This window comes from Arachis duranensis, chromosome 7 (genome assembly GCF_000817695.3).
Source record: "Arachis duranensis cultivar V14167 chromosome 7, aradu.V14167.gnm2.J7QH, whole genome shotgun sequence".
NCBI lineage: Eukaryota > Viridiplantae > Streptophyta > Magnoliopsida > Fabales > Fabaceae > Arachis > Arachis duranensis.
Genome location: NC_029778.3, coordinates 9,161,555 through 9,171,427, shown reverse-complemented (window position 1 = coordinate 9,171,427; position 9,873 = coordinate 9,161,555).

The window sequence follows — 9,873 nt, the reverse complement described above, 5'->3', positions numbered from 1 at the left end:
ATAAATGTTTATATTTTTTAATATACAAAGTTATTTTAGATTTTTTAATTTTAATAAATAGAAGTTAACTTTAAAAAATTACAAATATAAATATATTATCTTTTTGGTTTAGTTTACTAAATATAAAAGTAGGTTTTTAAATTTTTGAAAAATATAAACACCGCTATTAAACCAAACTATAATTCCTGGAAAACAAGTTATACCAATTGTATTTTAGAAAACAAAATAGAAGTAATTTGTGGGCTTTTTTATTATAATAAGTAAAAAAAATTATTATTTCTTCAAATACGCATGGAGGATAATAATGCCAAGAATACGCAGGTCCATTTCAAGCCAAGCACCCACGAAATGGGTTTGGCCTCCAATTCACTCCAGCCACCCACGAAATGGGCCAGAATTTCAATTCGAGGTCAGCGCCCATGAAATGGGCATCTCTAACTCAGCAACTGCGAATTGGGCCAATTTGCTGGTGGTACATGCGAATTGGATAACTCTGCCTGGCCAGACGCAAAAAGGAACCATAGCAATTGTACTCCACACAAAATGGAGCCAGGAATTCGCTGTATAAAGGGGCATGGAAGACAATTTGAAAGCATGGTTGGAATTTTTTGGTGTCTCACCGAAATATTCATCTCAAGCAACTCTCTTCTATCTCTATGTGTTTCCTTATTTTTAAAATTTTGTAGATGCTATTTTGTTGTGTCTATGGCCACCGAAAATGTGTACGTTGTCGTATATCCTAATGGAGAAATTTCTGTTACATCTGAAGGTGTTACATTTGTTTGTGATGATCTAATGTGGATAATGATCCCCCCGCAGACGTCTTTGGAGGAGCTGAAGAACGTGATCCTGATGAATACCGGTCTAATAGGAAAGAAGAAAATCACGAAATTGACTTACAGAATGCCCGTTGCAGTTGCCAACTCGTTTGCATATCAGAAAATGCACATTAAATCTTACCAACAAGTTTCGATGATGTTTTTTTATCATCGGAGCATTGAAAGTATCTACTCCTAACATTCTCTACCACTAATTTTCACTGCATGAAGAACACTTGGTCCCCTACCCAACTGCCCTTTATATAAACACAGCAATGCATGATTTCCAAGCTTGCCACCCCATGCATCCAATGCATGCGTGTACGGAACTGTTGCACTGGAAAATTGCAGTCTTGCCATTTCATTGCTGCTGCCACTGAAGTGACCATCTCGTGGGCGCCGCATAGGAGATGGTCCATTTCGCGTTCGCAGGTCACGAGTTGGTCCAACTCGTGGTCACCCAGCTTGAGATGCTCATTTCGCTGCCGCCACCACAGATTTTTGCCATTTTGTTTAGGCTAGGCTTGAGTTGGAGCTGTGTCAGATTCTCTGGCCCATTTTGTGGGTGGCTGGAGTGAATTTGAGGCCAAATCCATTTTGTGGGTGCTTGTCTTGAAATGAACCTGCGTATTCTTGGCATTATTATCATCCATGCGTATTTGAGGAAATAATGATTTTTCTCTGCTTATTATAATAAAAAAGCCTAATTTGTGATAACCATAATTTACAAAAAAAATTTTGGTGAAATTAATTTGTGATAACCATAATACACCATCATCACAAATTTTTTTTTATTTTCGTGACCTGCATTTTGGTTCTTTTTTATATTTTTTTTTTACTCTAATATACTGCTAGGATAATAATATTGTGGGCCTATTAAGATTATTAGTCATTTTTGCTACCTTGATATATATTTTTGGCCATGTGCTCTCTTGTTTTTATATACAGAACAATTTATCCGTCCTAAATATTCTTTAACTCTTATGTAGTTCATGAGGTTTTGGCCAAACAATAAACTCTTTCAATAAACAAATTTGGCCTATCAAATGATAAAAAAACCGTAATTACATTTGAAATCAAACTGTTAAGTTTTATGGTAGTATGCTACTAATCACTGCGATAAGCTATAATGTCAGCCTTTTCTGTTATTGCTGAACGATCAATCAGTTACAAATGTCCACATGTCTTTTCTATGTTATTCCACAAATATTTTATAGGTATAAAAATCTTTTTCTTTCTACACCATAGAATTTACCCAAATTAAAAATATTATATTCAATTTGAGTATTTGACTGAAATTGCAGCTGAGGCCTTAATTCAGGTGTCAATTTATATGCTTCTTAATATGTTGCACCCAAGTTTAAATTTTAGCAAATGTGTCAAGTATTGAAAAAGAATCATTTAATATTACATAAGTGTGGTGTGATATCTAGGTGAAACCATCTCTTATTCTTTCTTTTTCCTTTCCTCTTCTATTTTATAAATGTTAATCCTTATTTTCATACATTTATTACATTATTGAATAATCTAATATTTATATTGTTTCTAATAATTATAATGCAACATCAAATAACATTATTGTGTTAAGAGGTGTTTGCGGTGCGATTTAGTTTGGTTTTTAAGTAAAAAATCATCCGATCCGATCGTCTAATTAAACTGCAGTTCGGTTGGTTCGATTTTTTTATCGAAGTCATCCAAATCAAACCAAACCAATTAAAATCGGTTTGGTTTGTTTCGGTTTATTCATTTTTTCAATCAATTCAAAAAAAATACTACTATACTACTTCACAAAATCATAACATGATATATTTAGAATCATTTATTTTTTCGAAGAAAGAAATCACTTTTAGACAAATTACCAAACGTAATCAGTATACATCAAAATCAATTCTACAAATGTTAAAATACAAACAAAGCTTATCTCTATAATAGGGCCTATTCTAAAGTTTCCATGACCTTTTCTTTAGACACCAATATAAGAAGTGGAATAAGTACAAAAGGAATCTGAATTGACTGAACCATGTTGAGCCATTCATTCATAGTATCCAATGAACTCTCTGATGTATTAAAAATTATAGTAGCTATCATTGTTGGAACAATAGCACAACTTCTAGTAATCAATGACCTTAACCATTTCTTTATATTTAGTTTAAAAAACCCTTCAGTTATATATATAGATTTAAAAACAAAAGTAATAAATCATACTAAATCATACTAAACCAGTTTAAAATTAATTTTTTATTTTTCAAAAATAACTAATAATAATAATAAACCAGAAGCAGTTTCAGATCAAGTTTTCAGATATTATAGATAACAACAAACAGAACAATAATTTTAGTATGAACAGCAAACAGAACAGCAATTCAGTAATTCAGTATGAACAACTCAGAAGCAGTTTCAGTAATTCAGTATGAACATCAATTTCAGTATGAACAACACAGTAATTTCAGTATGAACAGCAAATTCAGTATGAACAACCCAAAAGCAGTTTCAGCAATTCTAAGTCAGTAATAACCAGCAACAATACCAAGTCAGTAAACCAAATAATAACCAACAACAATAAAGCGAACAATGAATAAAAAACCAGCAACAATACCAAGTCAGTAATAAATCAATAAATAGCAATAATTACTTAATTAGTCAACTAAATAGCAACAATGAATCCAATACCCAGCAACAATACCAAGTCAGTAATACATCAATAAACAGTAATAATGAATCAACAACCAGCAGCAAGTCAGCAACAATGAATAAATAAACAACAGTACCAACAATCGTGGTCAAATTACATACCTGTGTTGGCCTGCCGGGTCAGTGGGTGGTTGGGTGCTCTGCGACTGCTACTGTTGGGTGCGAGGGTGGTGCTGGGGCTGGGTCTTCGTGGGTCGGCGGCGTTGGGAGGAAGGCTTCGCTGCAAGGTGGTGGAAGGAACGATCTCGAGAATTCGCTGCCGGCCTCGAGACTCAACCACGTGGGTGGCTCCGCGGTTGGGTGCACCGGTGCAGACTGTGAGAGGACATAGGCACTCTAACAGAAAAGTCCATAGAGGTGGTGGACACCATGACAAGGAGGAAGATTAACATTATGTGCCTACAAGAAACGAAATGGGTTGGTGCAAAAGCTAGGGAGTTGGATACTTCTGGTTTCAAACTTTGGTATACAGGAAAGGTGAAGAATAGGAATGGGGTTGGAATAATTGTGGATAAGCAGTGGAAGAAGGACGTAGTGGATGTCAAGAGGGTGGGAGATCGGATAATCTCTATCAAACTTGTAGTGGAGGGAGGTGCTTTCCATGTGATTAGTACCTATGCACCGCAAGTGGGTTCGGACGAACAACACAAGATAAGGTTTTGGAAGGATCTAGAGAGTTTGGTTCAAGGCATACCTTTGGGAGATAAGATTTTCTTAGGAAGAGACTTAAATGGCCATGTTGGGAGAGAAGTGATTGGATATGGGAGTATTCACGGAGGCCATGGTTTCGGGATGATCAACGCCGAGGGTAAAACTATTTTGGACTTTTCCTTAACCTTTGATCTTCTCATCGTAAATACATGTTTTAAACAGAGAGACGAACATCTTATAACCTATAAGAGTGGCATGACAAGCTCTCAAATCGACTTCTTCTTGTTGAGGAGAGTTGACCGGAAATTTTGCATTAACTGTAAAATTATCCCGAGAGAGAGTTTGACAACACAATATAGGGTGCTCGTCATAGATTTTCGCGTTGAGCAAAAGTTGAGGAAAATACATCATACGAAGAACCCAGGGACGAGGTGGTGGCGGATAAAAGGTGAGGAACAAAGAAGCTTCCTAAGACGGATAGGAGAAGAGGCAAAGTGGGATGGCAATGGAAGCGTGGAAGAGATGTGGAGGGAGATGGCAGAAGTTATTAGAAGAACAGCAAAAGAAAGTTTTGGTGAAATAGGACTAAGAGACAAGGAGTCCTGGTGGTGGAATGCGAGTATACAAGAAAAGATAAAGATAAAAAGGGAATGCTTTAAAGAGTGGTCTTTATACCGCAATGCAGATAATTGGGAAAAATATAAGGCGACTAAGAAAGAGACAAAAGTGGCTGTAAGTGAAGCAAGAACAAGAGCATATGAGGGTCTCTACCAGTCTTTGGGCACGAAAGAAGGAGAAAAAGGTATATATAGAATCGCAAAGAGTCGAGAAAGAAGAACGAGAGATTTGGATCAAGTTAAGTGCATAAAGGATAAGGATGGAGAGGTGTTGGCTCAAGAGGAGAAGATTAATGAAAGGTGGAAGAGATACTTCTACGAGTTATTTAATGAGGGACAGAAGACTGTTCCGAGCCTTGGTCGATTATGCACAAGGGAAGAAGATCAAAACTTTGACTACTATCGAAGGATTCGAGACTTCGAGGTAAAAGAGGCTCTAAAGCAGATGAAAAATGGCAGGGCAGTAGGACCTGATAATATCCCGATTGAGGTTTAGAAGGGTCTTGGAGAAAAAGGCATCAACTGGTTAACCAAGCTTTTTAATGAGATTTTAAGGTCAAAGAAGATGCATGATGAGTGGAGAAAGAGTACATTGGTACATATCTACAAGAATAAGGGGGATATACAAAGTTGTGGAAATTATAGAGGGATTAAGCTTATGAGTCATACTATGAAGTTATGGGAAAGGGTGATAGAACGGAGGTTGAGAAAAGAGACACAAGTAACAGAGAACCAATTTGGATTTATGCCAGGCAGATCTACTATTGAAGCGATATACCTATTAAGAAGGATGATGGAGATGTATCGTAGTAATAAAAGGGATCTACATATGGTGTTTATTGATTTGGAAAAAGCGTATGATATGGTACCAAGGGAGGTCTTATGGAAGGTTTTAGAAAAGAGGAGAGTAAGGATCGCATATATTCGGGCAATTAAAGACATATATGATAGGGCCACAACTAGTGTGAAGACTCAAGGTGGTGTGACAGAGGAATTTCCTTTTGGTATAGGATTGTACCAGGGATCATCCTTAAGTCCATACCTTTTCACATTAGTCTTGGAAGTACTCACAGAGCACATCCAAGAGCCTGTGCCATGGTGCATACTTTTTGCCGATGATATCGTCATTATGGAGGAGTCAAGGGAAGACCTAAATAAGAAGTTGGAGTTATGGAGAGAAGCTTTAGAAGTGTATGGTCTGCGCATAAGCCGTAGCAAGATGGAATATATGGAATGTAAGTTCAGTCTGAGAAGGGAAAACCCCAATATAGAGGTGAAGATTGGAGAAAACATCCTACGAAAAGTTAAAAGTTTTAAGTATCTTGGGTGCATTATACAGGATAATGGAGAGATTGAACATGATCTAAATCATAGGATCCAAGCAGGTTGGTCAAAATGGCGAAGTGCATCTGGTTTTATATGTGACAAAAAAAGTGCCTCTAAAACTTAAAGGTAAATTCTATCGCACCGCTATAAGACCGGCTATGCTGTATGGTACGGAGTGTTGGGCGGCTAAAGGGGAGCACGGACATAAGCTGAGTGTGGCAGAGATAAAGATGCTGAGATGGATGAGTGGTCATACGCGATTGGATAAAATAAGGAATGAAGATATAAGGGAGAGAGTTGGAGTAGCTCCCATTGTGGAAAAGATGGTTGAATCGCGTCTCATGTGGTTTGGACATGTGAGAAGAAGACCGATAGAACATCCAGTCAGGAGGGTGGATGAGATAGAAGATGGACAAAGGGCGAAAGGCAGAGGAAGACTTAAGAAGACCATCCATGAGGTGGTCAAATGAGATCTACATGTAAATGGTCTCTCTGTAGACATGATACATGACATAACACAATGACATCATTTAATTCATGTAGCCGACCTTACTTAGTGGGACAAGGCTTTGTTGTTGTTATTGTTGTTGTTGGTTGGTCAGTTTAGTTCGATCTAGATCAATTTTGAACACCCTAGTATTACACTATTCAGACACTTACATTCCAGTCTTAATTGAAATTTGAACTTACTACAACTTATTTAAGAGACAATCTCATTTACTACTTAGTCTACTCTTCTGCTGCAAAAACACTTAGTCTTTGATTTACAATTTTTCTAAATGCAAATGGATAGGTGTAGTTCATATAAATTATTAGATGTGTATCTTTTAATATACAATACTTTTAATGACAACATAATCTTTTATTTTAAATAAATAAACATAAAACATATTAATACAAAATATAAATATTTTTATTTATTAAGATTAATTATTATGCACTAAAATCTTTATAATATTAAAAAAATTATATTAAAATAATATTTTGAACTGACCATAAAAATATAAAATAATTAAATTTTATTTTTTATTCCTCAACAAATAATTTGATTATTATATTCAAAACTTATTAATCAACTACTTTTGTTAAAAAAATATTATATAATCTAATTTTCTATTAAAATATTTATTTGTGAAAAATAAAATATTCACATTTTTTCTAAAAACTATTCTTTTATCCTTTTGTACTTCTTTTTTTTTTATTTTAACATTATCATTTTGACCTATCACCAATTAGTATTAGCTGTCCATACTGACCATCCATTGCTTTCACCAATCCTAAGTTATAAATTTAAAATTTAAAATTCTGAATTCAAAATTTTAACCATAAAATTTTTATTCTAAATTTTAAATTTTAAATTTTAAATTTCATAACTTAAATTTATTTTATTTTATTTTCAAATTTTTTGTTTGAATTTTGAATATTTTAATTATTTTTAATTTAAAATATTTTTTAGTATTTAATTATTGTTAGTTAATTTATTGACCAAAATATTGTTAAATCGTGAAACCTTTTTCAATACAAATATCAGTTTCTATAATTGTATTAGCCGCCACACCATAGCATTATTCATGCATAGAGGTGGTAAATAGGCCGAATCCACCATATCGCCTGCATAAACTCATCAAAAAGGGCGGGTCGACTATAAATTTGAAATTGCCATAATAAAAAAATTTGCTTAATTTGCATCATCTAGTCCACAGGTTTTAGTGGGGCAAGGGCTTATCCTGCGGGCCACCATTTTATTTTTAAAAATCTGGAAAAAAAATTCCAAGCCATATTAATTGAATTTAAAATATTATTTTTGTACTTGTATTTAGAATGTTTATTCATTTTATTTAAAGTTATAATTTAAAATATATTTGATTGATTAGAGATTTAGATAATATTTAATTATATATTTTGAATAATTGGACAATGTCAGTTTTATTATTTTGTTTCAAAAAGTTTGGTTAATGATTATATTTATTAAATATTTAGAATTATAAAGACTTTAATTCTTATAAATTTTAAAATTATAACTTTTAGATATATAGGCCCTCATAAACCGTGATATGTTACCACGGTTTATGCACAAAATTCTCTCTTCCTAAACCGTGGAAGCTTACAATGAATTACATTCACAATCTTTAATTCATAATCCGTGGTTTGTTTCTACGGTTTACATTCACAAGGCATCAAGAACAAACCGTTGTATTTTACCACGATATATATATAAGTTATAAAACGTGATATGTTACCACGGATTATATAAAGATGTTTCAGGACATGTAAATAACCAATTTTCAATTGTTGCAATTGAACTTTTCTTCCATTTATTTTATATAAGTAAATTGCTCTCAAAAAATATTGCATGACAATTAATCTTAATAAATAAAAATATTTATATTTTGTATTAATATATTTTATATTTATTTATTCAAAAATAAAAAATTATGTTAAAATTTTGTTGAAATTATGTTGAAGTTATGCTCATTGTTATTGCTCAAGTGCTTATTGTTAATCTTTGAAAAAGTTTATTAATCTTTGTTAAAATTTTGCTAAAAATTATGCTAAAATTATTCTTATTGCTGTTGCCCAAGTGTTCATTGTTAATCTTTAAAAATAAATATTAATTTTTGTTGAAATTATACTGAAAATTATGTTGAAATTATGCTCATTGTTACTGCTCAAGTGCTTATTGTTAATCTTTAAAAAGTTTATTAATTTTTGTTAAAATTATGTTGAAATTATGCTCATACAAGTGCTTGTTGTTAATCCTTGAAAAAGTTTATTAATTTTTATTAAAATTATGCTAAAATTATGTTCATTGCTACTGCTAATTATTAATTTTTGGAGAAATTTATTAATCTTTGTTAAAATTATGCTGAAATGATGCTCATTGCTGTAGTTTATTGTTAATCTTTGAAAAAGTTTATTAATCTTTGTTATGATTATGCTAAAACCTTGTTAATTTTTGGATTTTTTTTCTTGTTATTTGACTTTTAAATTTGTATTTTGATAAGATCATAAGACTTTAGTTGAAAATATTCTAAATTTGGATGACATTTTAAGATTTATATTAGGCTATAATTATATTTTAGTATATTTATGTATATTTTATTTATTATTTTATTATAAAACGGTTTTTTCAGTTGAAATATGGTTAAATTAATTGGACCAGTAAATCAGTGAACCAATGATTAGAACGGTTTGATAATCGGTCCGATTTTCAAAACCTTAATCACAGAAAAAAAATATTGATAGGAGCTAATCAATCTCATAGAAATAAAAATCAGGAATGGAAAAGATTTTTTTTTCGTATTGAGGCATCATTGTCTTTCGACATAATTATCAAGGACCGATTAGTATTTTTTTTTCAATTTAAACTATGTCGCTCTTTGCCTCTCTCTCTACGCTTTCTCTAACACGCCCACTTCTCCTTCTTGCAGCACTGCCGATGCTCCTTGCCTCCATCACAACCGCCGCCTGAGGCTCTTCACTTCTTCGCCACCTGAGCTTATTTGATTCATCACCTTTGTTGTCCAGTTCTGCGCCACTCTGCTTCTTTGTCAGTTTTGCTTCCATTCTCGCCAAATCATTGCTGCAGCGTTCATCGTTCTACTTCTGTCGTTGCTTCTGGAGTTTTAGGTATACTACTATAAGTAGGTTTTCTTTGGTGTTGTGCTAATAATTAGTACTCTTTTTTTTTCATTTTGATTTGAAATAATTTGACACTGCTAATGTTGGTTGTGTTTTTCATTGATTCTTCATCTGAGAGCTCATGTTGT